Below are 14,377 nucleotides of genomic sequence, written 5' to 3'. Positions count from 1 at the left end.
TACAGATCAATCTCTCTCATAAACATAGATGCAAAAATTCTCAACGAAATATTAGGAAATCAAATCCAATGAGTTATGAAAGAATTATACACCACAACCAAATGAGATTTATTCAAGGTACGTGAGTTTGGTTCAACATTTAGAAATCAATTAATATAATCAATCATATCAATAAGCTAAAACAGAAAAACCACACAGTCATATCAATAGATGTGGAAAAATCATTTGACAAAATTCAACACACATTCATAATAAAAGTTCTCAGTTAATTTGAAAGGGGAAATTCCTCAACTTGATAAAGAATATCTACAAAAAATCTATAGCCATCATACTTAATAGCGGGAAATTTGAAGCTTTACCATGAAGATCAGATACAAGGTTCAGAATGTCCCCTCTCCCCACCCCTTTGCAACGTTATAATAGAAGTTCTAGGTAATGCAATAAAACAACAACAAGAAAGAAAAGTTTTACAGTTTGGGGATGGAATAAATAAAGCTATCTTTGTTTACAGATGATATAATTGTCTAGGTAGAAAATCTGAAAGAATTAACAACAATTCTGGAATAGGAAATTGTGGCAAGGTTGCAGGATATAAGGTTAATATATAAAAGTCCATTGCTTTCCCATATACCACCAATGGACAAATATAATTTGAAATTAAAAATACAAGACCATTTCATTAGCACTTCCACAAATGAAATACTTAGGCATAAATCTAATAAAGTAGGTATACATTCTATATGAGGAAAATTACAAAACTCTGATACATGAAATAAAAAGAACTAAATAAATGGAGAGATAATCCATGTTTATAAATAGGAATACCCAATATTACCAAGCTGATAGTTCTTACCAACTTGATCTATAGATTCAACACAATCCCAGTCAAAATCCCATTAAGTTCTCCTACGGGTATCAATAAATTGATTCTAAAGCATATATGGAGGGGTCCCTAGGTGGCTCAGTCAGTTAAGTGTCTGCCTTTGGCTCAGGTCATGATCCCGGAGTCCCAGGATTGAGCTCCGCTTTGGGCTCCCTGCTCGGTGGAGAGCCTGCTTCTCTCTCTTTCTCTGCCCCTCCCCCCACTCATGCTCTCTCTGGCTCTCACTCACTTTCTCTCTCAAATAAATAATAAATCTTTTAAAAAAGGTTTATATGGAGAGGCAAAAGATCCAAAAGAGTGCACACAACATTGAAGGAGGAGAACAAAGTTGGAAGACTGATGCTACACAACTTTAGAACTATTATAAAGCTATGTAATCAACACAGTAAGGTATTAGATAAAGAACAGACAGATTATTGGAAAAGACTAAAAAGCCCAGAAATAGACACACAACTGTAGTCAACTGATCTTCAACAAAAGGCCAAAGGTAGTAAAACGGAACAAAGATAGTTTTTCAGTAAGTAGTTACTGGAACTGGACATCCACATATAAGAAAAATAGGACAAAAACAGAGAGGGAGACAAACCATAAGAGACTGTAAACTATAGGAAACAAACTGAGGGTTGCTGGAGGGGGTATGGGGGAGGATGGGGTAACTGGGTGATGGGAATTAAGGAGGGCACTTGATGTAATGAGCACTGGATGTTATATGCAACAGATGAATCACTAAATTACCTCTGAAACTAATAATACACTATATGTTAATTAAATTGAATTTAAATAAAAAAAGAAAAGAAAATGAATCTAGGCACAGACCTTACATCCTTCACAGAATTATAGATCACTGACCTAAATGTAAAATACAAAACTATAAAACTCCTAGAAGATATAGAAAACAATTTACATGACTTTGGGTATGGTGATGCCTTTTTTTTTTTTTAAAGATTTTATTTATTTATTTGACAGAGAGACACAGCGAGAGAGGGAACACAAGCAGGGGGAGTGGGAGAGGGAGAAGCAGGCTTCCCGTGGAGCAGGGAGCCCAATGCGGGGCTCGATCCCAGGACCCTGGGATCATGACCCAAGCCGAAGGCAGACGCTTAACGACTGAGCCACCCAGGTGCCCCTGGTGATGCCTTTTTGATACAACACAGACACCTCCCATGAAGGAAATAATTGATTAGCTAGACTTTATTAAAATTAGAGACTTCTGGGGTGCTTGGGTGGCTCAGTCAGTTAAGCATCTGACTCTTGATTTCTGCTCAGGTCATGATCTCCGGGTCATGAGACTGAGCCCCACATCAGGCTCCATACTGGGCATGGAGCCTGCTTCAGATTCTCCCTTTCCCTCTCCCTCTGCCCATCCCCCACTCTTTCTCTCTCTCTCAAAAAAAAATTAAAAGCTTCTGAGAAAAACAATTTCAAGAAAATGAGAATATAAGCCACAGATTGGCAGAAAATATTTGCAAAAGACACATGTGATAAAAGAGCATTATCCAAAATACACAAAGAACTCTTAAAACCCAGCAATAAGAAAACGATTATATTTTATAAATGGGCCAACAACTTAATAGACACTTAACAAAGAAGATATACAGGTGGCAAAAAGTATATTAAAAGATGCTCTACATAATATCATCAGGGAAATACAAGTTAAAATGTGATACCACTACACGCCTATTAAAAATAGCCAAAATTCAGAACACTAACAACACCAAATGCTGATGAATAGGTGGAGTAACAAGAATTCTCTTTCCTTGCTGGTGGGAATAAAAAATGCAGATCCACTTTGGAAGTCAGTTTGGCAGTTTTTATTTGTTTTACAAAAAACAAACAAACAAATGAAGCCATGATCCAACAATCACACTCTTTAGTATTTACCCAAAGAAGTTGAAAACTTGTATCCACACAAAAACCTGCCCCATGCATGCTTACAGCAACTTTACTCACAATTGCCAAATTTTAGAAGCAAACAAGATATCCTTCAGTAGGCAAATGGATAAACAGTGGTAGCTTCATACATTGGAATATTATTCATCACTAAATGAAATGAGCTATCAAGTCATAACAAGACATAAAGGAAACTTAAATGCATATTACTAAGTGAAAAAAGCCAACCTGAAAATGCTCCAAACTGTATGATTCCAACTATATGGATTCTGGAAAATGCAAAACTATGGAGAGAATAAAAGGATCAGTGGCTACTGGGAGGGGTAGGAGGTAGGGCGGTTTGGAAGAATAGGGTGAGTAGGAAGAGCATAGAAGGTTTTTAAGGCAGTGAAAATACTCTGTATGATACCATGATGATGGATATATGTTATTATACATTTTTTCAAGCACTTAGAATATAAAATATCAAGAGTAAACTGTAATGTTAACTATGGACTCTGGGTGACAATGATGTTTCAATGTAGGTTCATCAGTTGTAACAAATGTACCACCCTAGTGGGAGATGGTGTTAATGGGGAGGCTATTCATGTGTGGGGAAGGGGTATATGGGAAATCTCTGTGCCTTCCCCTCAATTTACTGTGAACCTAAAACTCCTCTAAAAGCATAGTCTTAATAAACAAAAAACATACCGGGTGCCTGGGTGGCTCAGTCGGTTAAGCGACTGCCTTCGGCTCAGGTCATGATCCTGGAGTCCTGGGATCGAGTCCCGCATCGGGCTCCCTGCTCAGCGGGGAGTCTGCTTCTCCCTCTGACCCTCCTCCCTCTCGTGCTCTCTGTCTCTCATTCTCTCTCTCGCAAATAAATAAATAAAATCTTTAAAAAAAATAAAAATAAACAAAAAACATGAATTAAAAAAAATGTTCAACCTTTACCAGTTATCAAAGAAATGTGAGTTAGAATGAGATACCATTTCTCCCTATAGATTGGCAAAGACTTAAAAGCATGGTAAAGGCTGATAAGGAAAAACAGAGAGAAACCGGCACTCTTCTCCACAGTGACATTAGAAGTATATAGTGATTAAGATAATTGGTTTTGGAAATCAGATAATTTCTGGATTGAAATTACTCTATTGCTAGTTATCAACTTTATAAATTTGTCAACTTTATTCCTGCGATCCTTGGCTTTTTACTCTTGTAACTAGAAATCATATATATAAACCTCAAAAAGTTCTTGGAACATTTGTATGCTATAATATATACAGTGTCAATAAAGAGTGGTTGTCCCTATTGGAATGTAAATTAATTAAGCCAGTTTGAATGGGAATTGGTAATATGTAGATGAAACCTTAAAAATGTATTGTCATATGCCAAAACTTTTAGAATTTTTCCAAAAGAAATAATCAGATATATATGTAAAACGTGTAAAAAGTAGTTTAATTACAGCTGACTTGTAATAGTGAAAAAATTGGACACAAAAGTCCAAAAATGGGAACTTATTAAAATCTTGATACACCTACCACTGAAATAAAACATTTGTTGAATTGTCTTCGTTTGCTGTCTTTGATTTTGTTCCTACAAGATCAGCTATATGTTTTAAAGATACTGTTATATTTTAATCTATCATTTGGACCTGGACATTTTTCTGATGTTTTTAATCTGTGATTTTATTTAACAAGAAATATATGTGTGATTTTTGATATTGGGACAAATTCACTATATGTTTAATTTGAAAGCAGTAATCTTTGAAACAGTATATAATTATTTTTAATGTAAAAAATAGAACAAATATTAAAACATTACTGTTAGGTTGTTGGATTATTAAGGATTGTGTGTGTGCTTACTTTCCTATATTTTGAAAAATATAATTTTTTGGAGCATATATTAATGTTATAATTAGAAACACTTATTTAATAAGCTAATAAAATGCATATTCCTTTTGGTGTGTGAAAATGTATATACATTTTACAAAGAAAAAAATCAAGAATTACATTTTGATTTTCTTTAGTACATTTTCTGCATACACAAAGATTTTTTAATTATTTTATAAAGTTATGATAGTATACTGTTTTGTTGCTTGTTTTTAAAATTAACATCTTATGATAATAATATTAAATAAACACACAATAGATTTTTCTGGCATTCAATACCCAACTCATTCTGATTCTGATCTATCTAGCTTTATTTTCTCTGACTCTACAGCACATTCTCTGCCTGGTGTCCAGCTGGTATGCTGAGTGTTTCTCAAGCATAGATTGCTGTCTCCCATCACCCTTCCTATTCCTCTATCTATAGATTGTATTGGCCATAATCTATTGAAACATACTCATTATTCAAGTCCCCACAGAAGCATTTTGTTCTCCATAAAATCTCTACCTTCTTTAATCCTCTTAGGATGAAAAAGTATCTTTATCTTAGAATTTCTATACATTCCTAATTTATGATTCATAACACTAGTCACATAGAATCATACATGGTAGCTTATGTGAACAACACTTTTTCCCCATTATGTTAAATCTTTCTTGACAGGGATTATTTTGTATTTATTTAGCATCTATCATCTTCCTGACAAATAATAGATGCTCAAGAATGTTGACAGAATGAATGAGTTTTTCTCCAAGTTTGAGATTCTTAGCTGGAGATTAACAAAAATAAAAGTATATAATTAAAGTAAAAGTAATAAAAATATATAATTAAAAGTAAATAATTGTATTTGGTGAATCAGTTATGAATTATAAAAATGCAAGCCCATATATAATTTAAAATAATAATTACAATAAGTAATTAAAATAAACCCAAATGCTTATACTGATCAACTCATTTCACTCTGTCAGATAAATTTGGTATTTAATAAATCTGATTATTTCTTTCCCCTTATTAAGAAAAAAATCAATGTATCCTGAATCAGGTTTGAGTGCAGCACTTTTATCCTACATGATTTTCAAAGTCATGAAGGACCTTAAGGGATTCCTTAACATGTTCTCTCTGGATTGATCTTTCTGAGGAGTTTGAATTTTAATTAGCATGAGTGTACTAAGGAAAAGAACTACCTAAAATCTAAGACTAAACAGGTCTTGCAAGATGACAATGTTAGGTTATTTTCTTTGTATGGTTTATTATTGTTTTGGTCAGTTGTATAGCATTATCATGTCATTGTATCTGAATTCTGATTTCACTTTGCAAACTAGGAAAGGCATTTGTCAACTGACCTACAAGAGTTCTGTTACACAGCTATAGACAGGGTTCCCTTTATATTAAAAAAAATTTAAGCGCTCACTACAAAATAGAATGAAATATAGTTTAAAACTAGGATCCAAATGTCAGTCATAGAAAGAGACTGGTCCATCAGAAGAATCATAATTGAGTGTTTCAGACAGGGAAGAAAAGAAACCCCCTAGGAACATGATAAAATTAGATCTGATTTGTGTGCACTGTTGATCTATATATTGAGGTTAGAAACTGGTTGAACCGCACCATTTATGAGCTGCTGTTCTTTGTCTCAGAAGTAATCTGAAACACTGCAGCAGAGGCTGCATAACATTATTTAATTGGGTTATCTTGTGTAGAACTTTCTAAGGGAAAAGAAGAACACAGTAAATTCACTGGAGGTCTAATTAGCCGCAGCTTTTGTTTTGACATCAATTAGCATATATTCTCATAGCTCTTGATATGTAGAAATAGTTTGCCTGTTTTGTATAGTATCCACAATATCTTCTCTATCAGAATCTTCAATGTTACCAAGGGTAAAAAAAAAAAGTTATTAAAGAAGATAGAAGGGGTTTTTATGTCTTTCTGAGTGATTTTTAAAAAAATATTTTGAGAACGTGTGTGTGTGTTAAGTTATGTATGTCTTATATAATACTAAACCACACAATAGTACATTACTAGTGTTTTATGATCTTGAGATCTGACAGCACATCAAGATGTTTGGATGGAAGAACAAAGTAAAAGAAGACAAAATACAAACAAAACTAAAAAAACCCTTTGGAAACAAAACTACAAATTATATTTTCTATTTTTGGATCTTCAATTTTTTTCTTCCCCATATTCAGAGGCAAATATGAGATTTTTTCCTTCATAATTTCTGTCTTGAAACCCTCTGTCTTAAATGCCTTATGTGATTTTCAACCAGAGCTAACTGAAGTCTTGGGTAAAGTGTTTAAATTATTAAGCACAAAGAATACTTATATATTTTTCACCCATATTCAATTACTCTTACCCATGCATCCCTATACCCTGCTGGGATATAGGGAAGTGGGTCTTAATTTTCAAACTTGACTTTGAATTTCCAAAGTATTACAGTTAGATATAAAAGTCTTTAGGGAGTGAACACAGGGGGTTGATTATTTCTATGGGATATAATGTTTGCATTAAGATAAACACAATTGTAGGTTAATAGTTCTCATGTACACAATGACATATTATGAATACCTCAACAAACCTGTGTTCTCTCTGGTATCTGGCCACAGAAAGAGCTATGACTCAAACTGACAATATTTAGCTTCCATGTGGTTATCTGGACCTGAAATTTGGAAGTCATCTTTGCACTTTGCACATCTTTGCACTGCCATCCCCACTGAATATTAAGGCGTGTCAATTCTGTCTTCTTCACATCTCTTGAGGCAGTGCAAATTTTATCCTGTACTCTTCTCCTCATAGGAACATCAATTTGAACAACTCTCCATGCACAAAAATACCTTCACAAAGGCTAAAAATATTGAGGGATTATATCACCTGAGTGGAAAACAGAAATATGAAAAGATGCACTGAAGAGAATATGGAAGACAGTTGTGCACTGTACCTGTCACCCCTCCTCCAAGCCCAGGCAGCTCAGTGTGGACAGAGACACCCTCCATTTGGGGAAAGGAAAATGACATAAATTCTCAACTTCACCATGGACCACAGCACTAGGATTGCACCAGTGCCAGGCCAGCCTCCATGGCCCCAGCCTCCTGACAGGATCCCAAGGATCCAGGCTCATGATCCACTCCAGCATCAGGATGAATTCAATAGATGCAGGTTCCATGGTGGCTCCTGAGGATCCAGCTTCAGGCCATCTTGATACCAGATTGGCTCCCATGAACCTGGGTTCTAGTCTCACCCCGGTGCCAGACTGGCTGCTGAGGCAGTCTGGCCCCCATAGCCCCAGCATGCAGTCCAGTTCCCAAAGACCAAGGCTCATGGCCTGCCCCAGTGCAAGGCTGAACCCTGTTGACCCCAAATCCAAGGCAGTACCCACAGACCAAATCCCACGGATCCAGAATCTATATCCTACACCTGTTCAGATCCCAGGCCTGCTACTGAAACTGAACATCAGATCTGCACTGTGGACCCAATGATCAGGTCTACTCCTATGGATCCAAGCACTGGTCTCACTCACCTGCTGACCCATCCACAAGACCTTCCCACTCAGAGACTCCAGCAGGAAGCCCACCTGAGATCTGTACCAGATGGGTCACCCAGAATATCTGAATGAGCTGACTGGTGAAGGGCATTCCCTGCCAAAGACAGTCTATAAAGACTGGAAGAAGTGTCTACTTCTTCAAATGTGCAGATGTCAATTCAGGGCCACAAAGATCATAAACAATCAAGGAAACATCATACTGCAAAAGGAAACTAATAGAGCCTCAATAACTGACCCCAAACAAATGGAGATTTATGATCTCTCTGACAAAGAACTGAGGATAATCTTAGAAAAGAAATTCAGTGAACTACAAGAAAAGAGCAACAGAGAACTAAGCACAATTTTTAAAAAATGTATAAGCAAAGTGAGAAGTTCAACACAGAAATAGAAACCATTAAAAAATCCTAGAGTTAAGGAACATAATACTGAATTGAAGAATTCAACAGAGAGCTTTAATAACAAACTTGATCAATAGGAAGAATAAATCAATGAACTTAAGACATTTGAAATTATCCAGTCAGAAGAGCAATAAAAAAAGAGTAAAGAAGGTCTACATGAACTATAGTATACCATTAAGGACACAATTATGAATTACTGGAGTTCCAGAAGGAGAAGAGAGGGAGAAAGGGGCAGAGAGCTTATTTAAAAAAATAATGGCTGAGAAATTCAAAATGGGAAAGAGATTTAGACATTCAAGTACATGAAGCTCATAGGTCCCCCAAAAATTTCAACTCAAAAAGATCTTCTCCAAGACACATTATAATAAGACTATCTAAAATCAAGGACAAAGAGTACATTTTAAAAGCAGCAATAGAAAAAAAAAAGCTCACATACATAGGAACCTCTATAAGGCCATCAGGAAAATTATCAGCAGAAACCTGGAAAGCCAGGAAAAAGTGGAGGGATATATATAAAGTACTGAAAGAAAAAAAAATCTGTTAACCAAGAATATTCTACCCAGCAAAATTTCCCTCCAGAAATGAAAAAGAGATAAAGACTTTTCTCAATTAAAAAAAAAAAAAAAAGCTTTGGGAGTTCATCACACTCCCACACAGAGAAAGGACACACACACACACACACAGAAAGGAATCAAAACATGCCACTGGGAAAATAATAAACAAAAATCAAATTACAAAAGAATACAGCAAGAGAGGGAAAAAAGGAACAAAGTACTACTTAATAGTTAGAAAACATTAATAAAATGGCAATAATACATTCATTTCTATAAATAATTATTTTAAAGGTAAATAGATTAAATTCTTCAATCAAAAGACATACAGAGTTGTTGAATGGATTAAAAAATACCCACAATATCCAACAATATACAGCCTACAAGAGACCCACTGGCTTTAAGGACACATAGCTAAAAGTGGAGGGTTGTAAAAATATATTCCATGCAAATGGAAACTGAAAGAAAGCAGAGGTAGCTATATTATATCATACAAAATAGACTAAGATGAAAACTGTAACAAGAGAAAAAGAAGGTCACTATATATTGATAAAGAGGTCAAATCATAAAGAGGACATAACAGTTGTAAATATATATGTACCCAACACCAAAGGGAGACATAAGCAGTATGATAATATGGGGCGACCTCAATATCCCACTTTCAACAATGGATATATCATCCAGACAGGCAATCAATAAGGAAACATTGGAACTGAACAACACTAAAACCAAATGGACCTAATACACATATACAGAACATTCCATGCAACAACAGATTATTTTCAAGTACACATAGAACATTGTCCAGGATAGATCATAGGTTGGATGACAAAACAAGTCTTAACAAATTTCAGAAAATTAAAATCATAGCAAAAATAATTTCTGACAAAAATGGTATGAAATTACTACCTCAAGAAACAAGAAAAATTGCCCATGCTAGGCGTGGAGCCTACTTAGAAAAAGAAAAAAAAAAAAAAAGAAACAAGAAAAATCTCAAATAACCAACCTAACATTACACCTAAAATAGGTAGGAATAAAACAAGTCAAAAACTAGTAGAAGAAAGGAAACAATAAAGATTAGGTCATAAATAAATGAACTAGAGACTAAAAGAACAGTAGAAAAGATAATGAAGCCAGGAGCTGATTCCTTGAAGAGACAAACAAAATTAATAAACCTCTAGTGAGACCCATCAAGAAAAAAGAGAACTATGGATGAAAAATAACAGTTGACACCACAAAAATACAAAGTATTTTAAGAGATTATTAATTAATATACAAAATACAAAATATTTAAAAGATTATTAATAAATATTAATAATAAGAGATTATTATGAAAAATATACACCAACAAATTGGATAACCTAGAATTGATAAATTTCTAAAACTATATAATCTTCCAAAAATGAACCACAAAGAAATAAAAATTGTGAACATAATCATTACTACTAATGAAATTGAATTAGTGATCAAAAACTCCCAAACCAAACTCCAGGACCAGATGACTTCACAGGTGAATTCTACCAAATATTTAAAGAAAAGTTAGTATTTATTCTTCTCAAACCATTCCAAAAAAATAGAAGAGGAAGGAAAGTTTCCAAAGTCATTCTATGAGACCAGCATTACCCTGATACCAAAATAAGACAAAGACATCATAAAACAAACAAACAAACACTACAGGCCAATATGAACATGGATGCAAAAATCCTCAACAAAATATTAATAAACTGAATTCAACAATACATGAAAAACAATCATTCATCACAATGATGTAAGACTTATTCCACGGATGAAAGAGTGGTTCAATATTAACAAATCAATCTGATACATCACATGAGTAAGAGAAAGAATAAAAACCATATAATTATGTCAATAGATGCAGAAAAAGCAGTTTACAAAATACAACATCCATTCACAATAAAAACTCTTAACAAAGTAGGTTTAGAGGGAACATACTTCAACATGATAAAGGCCATATATGAAAAAATAACAGCTATCATCATAATCGAGGGTGAAAAACAGACTTTTTCCTCTGAGACCTGGAAGAAGACAAAGATGTCCACTCTCACCACTTTTATTCAAAATAGTACTGAAAGTTTTAGCTGCAGCAATTGGACAAGAAAAAGAAATAAAAAGCATCCACATTGGTAAGGAAAAAGTAAAACTGTGACTACTTACAGATGACGTGATACTATACATAAAAGCCCTAAAGGTTCCACCAAAAAATTATTAGAACTGATAAGTTAATTCAGCAAAGGCACAGCATAAAAAATTAATATACAGAAATCTGTTGCATTTCTATACTTTAATAACAAAGTAGTGGAAAGAGAAATTAAGAAAACAATCCCATTTGCAATTCACCAAAAAGAATAAAACACCCAGGAATAAATTTAAGCAAGAAGGTGAAAGACCTGTACTCTGAAAATTATAACACATTAATAAATGAAATTGAAGATGATACAAACAAATGAAAAGATATTGCATGCTCAAGAATTAATATTGTTTAAATTTCCATACTAACCAATCTACAGATTTAATGCAATTTCTATCAATACCAATAGCATTTTTAACATAACTAGAAAACAATGTTAATATTTGTATGGAACCACAAAAGACCCTGAGTAACCAAAGCAATCTTGAGAAAAAAGAACAAAGCTGGAGATATCACAACCCCATATTTTAAGATATACTACAAAGCTGTAGTAATCAAAACAGTATAGTACTGGCACAAAAATTTCTTTCATCAATATTTATAGTTTTCAGAGTACAGATCTTTCAACTCCTTGGTTAAGTTTATTCCCAGGTATTTTTATTGTTTTTGATGCAATTATAAATGAGATTTTTTTCCCCTAAATTTCTCTTTCAAAACAGTATGGTACTGGCACAAAAATGGACACATAGATCAATGGAACCGAACAGAGAGCCCAGAAACAAACCTATACTTACATGGTCATTTAATCTGCAACAAAAGAGGCAAGAATATACAATGGGAAAAAGTCTCTTCAATAAGTGGTACTGGGAAAACTGGACATCTACACACAAAAGAATGAAACTGGACCACTTTCTTGTACCATATGCCAAAACAAACTGAAAGTGGATTAAAGACCTAAATGTGAAAGCTAAAACCATAAAACTCCTATAAGAAAATATAGGCAGGAATATATTTGATGTTGACTATAGAAAAAGTTTCCTAGATATGTCTCCTCAAGCAAGGGAAACAAAAGTAAAAATAAACTAGTGGGACTACACCAAAAAACAAAAAACAAAAAAACTTTTGCACAATGAAGGAAACTACCAACACAATGATAAGGCAACCTACTGAGTGGGAGAAAATACTAGCAAATAATATATCCAATAAAGGGTTAATATCCAAACTGTATGAAGAACTTACAAACTCAATACTGAAAGATTATCTAATTAAAATTGGCAGGAACGTGAATATACATTTTTCCAAAAAAGACACACATATGGCCAACAGACACATGTAAAGATGCTCAACATCACCAATCATCAGGGAAATGCAAATCAAAATCATAAGGAAATACCACCTTACACCTGTAAGAATAGCTAGTATCAAAAAAATAAGAAATAAATGTTGATGAGGATGTGGAATAAAAGGAGCCCTAGTGCACTTTTAGTGGGAATATAAATTGGTATAGCCCCTGTGGAACACAGTATAGAAGTTTCTCAAAAACAAAACCAAAAACAAAAAAACATATGATCCAACAATTCTACTACTGGGTATTTACCCAAACAAAACAAAACACTAATTCAAAAAGACATATATACCCTATGTTTACTGAAGCACCATTTACAATAGCCAAGATATGGAAGCAACCCATGTCCGTTGATAGATGAATGGATAAAAAAGGTGTACACACACAAACACACATAAATATGGAATATTATTACTCAGCCATAAAAGAGAATGAAATCCTGCCATTTATAACAACATGGATATACCTATAGGGCATTATGCTAAGTGAAATAAATCAGACAGAGAGACAAATGCCACATGATTTCACTTATATGTGGAATTTAAAAAACCAAACAAAAAAAGATGCAAACAAACAAAAAAGACAGACTCTTAAATACAGAGAACAAACTGATGGTTGTAAGGGGAGGAGAGTAGGGAGATGAAATTATTAAAAAGATCAAAGCATACATAAATGAAATAGAGATTAGAAAAACAATAGAGAATATTAATAAAACTAGTTGATATTTTGAAATGATAAACAAAACTGACAGACACATCCTTAGCTAGATTAAAAAAGTACAAATAAAATTATAAATGAAAGAGGTAATGTTATAATTGTACAGAAATGCAAAGGATTATAAGAGATATTATGAATATTTATCTGCCAATTAATTGGAAAATCCAGAAGAAATGGATATTATTAGAAATATACAGCCTAATTCAAGGTTAAATCAGGAAGAAATAAAAAATCTAAACAGACCAGTAATGAGTAAGGAGATTAAGTCAGTAATCAGAAACCTCCCAACAACAGCAAAAGAAGCCCAGGACCTTATGGCTTCACTAATGAATTCTACCAAACAAATAATTAATACCAATCCATCTCAAACTCTTCCAAAATATTGAAGAGGAGGGAATACTCCCAAACTCATTTTATACGGCCAACATTACTGTGGTATCAGAGCCAGACAAAGATACTATAAGAAATTACAGGCCAATATTCCTAATGTATGTAGTTGTAAGAATCTTTAACAAAATACTAGTAAAGTGAATCCAACAATATATTAAATGGATCATACACCATGATCAAACAGTAACAATCCCTGGGATGCAAGGATGGTTCAATACTGTACAAATCAATAAATGTGATACATCACATTAACAGAGTAAAAAATAAAAATCACATGATTCTCTCAATAACATCATGATCGAGCAATAACAATCCCTGGGATGCAAGGATGGTTCAATATTGTGCAAATCAATAAATGTGATACACCACATTAACAGAATAAAAAATTAAAATCAGGGCGCCTGGGTGGCTCAGTCGTTAAGCGTCTGCCTTCGGCTTAGGTCATGATCCCAGGGTCCTGGGATCGAGTCCCACATCGGGCACCCTGCCTGGCGGGAAGCCTATTTCTCCCTCTCCCACTCCCCCTGCTTGTGTTCCTGCTCTCGCTATCTCTGTCTCTATCAAATAAATAAATAAAATCTTTAAAAAAAAAAAATTAAAATCACATGATTCTCTCAATAGCTGCTTAGAAAGCAGTTGACAAAATTCAACAC

Source organism: Halichoerus grypus, chromosome 9 (genome assembly GCF_964656455.1).
Source record: "Halichoerus grypus chromosome 9, mHalGry1.hap1.1, whole genome shotgun sequence".
NCBI classification, from domain to species: Eukaryota; Metazoa; Chordata; class Mammalia; order Carnivora; family Phocidae; genus Halichoerus; species Halichoerus grypus.
The sequence above is the reverse complement of the archived record's forward strand: the minus strand, read 5'-3'. Positions refer to the sequence as shown.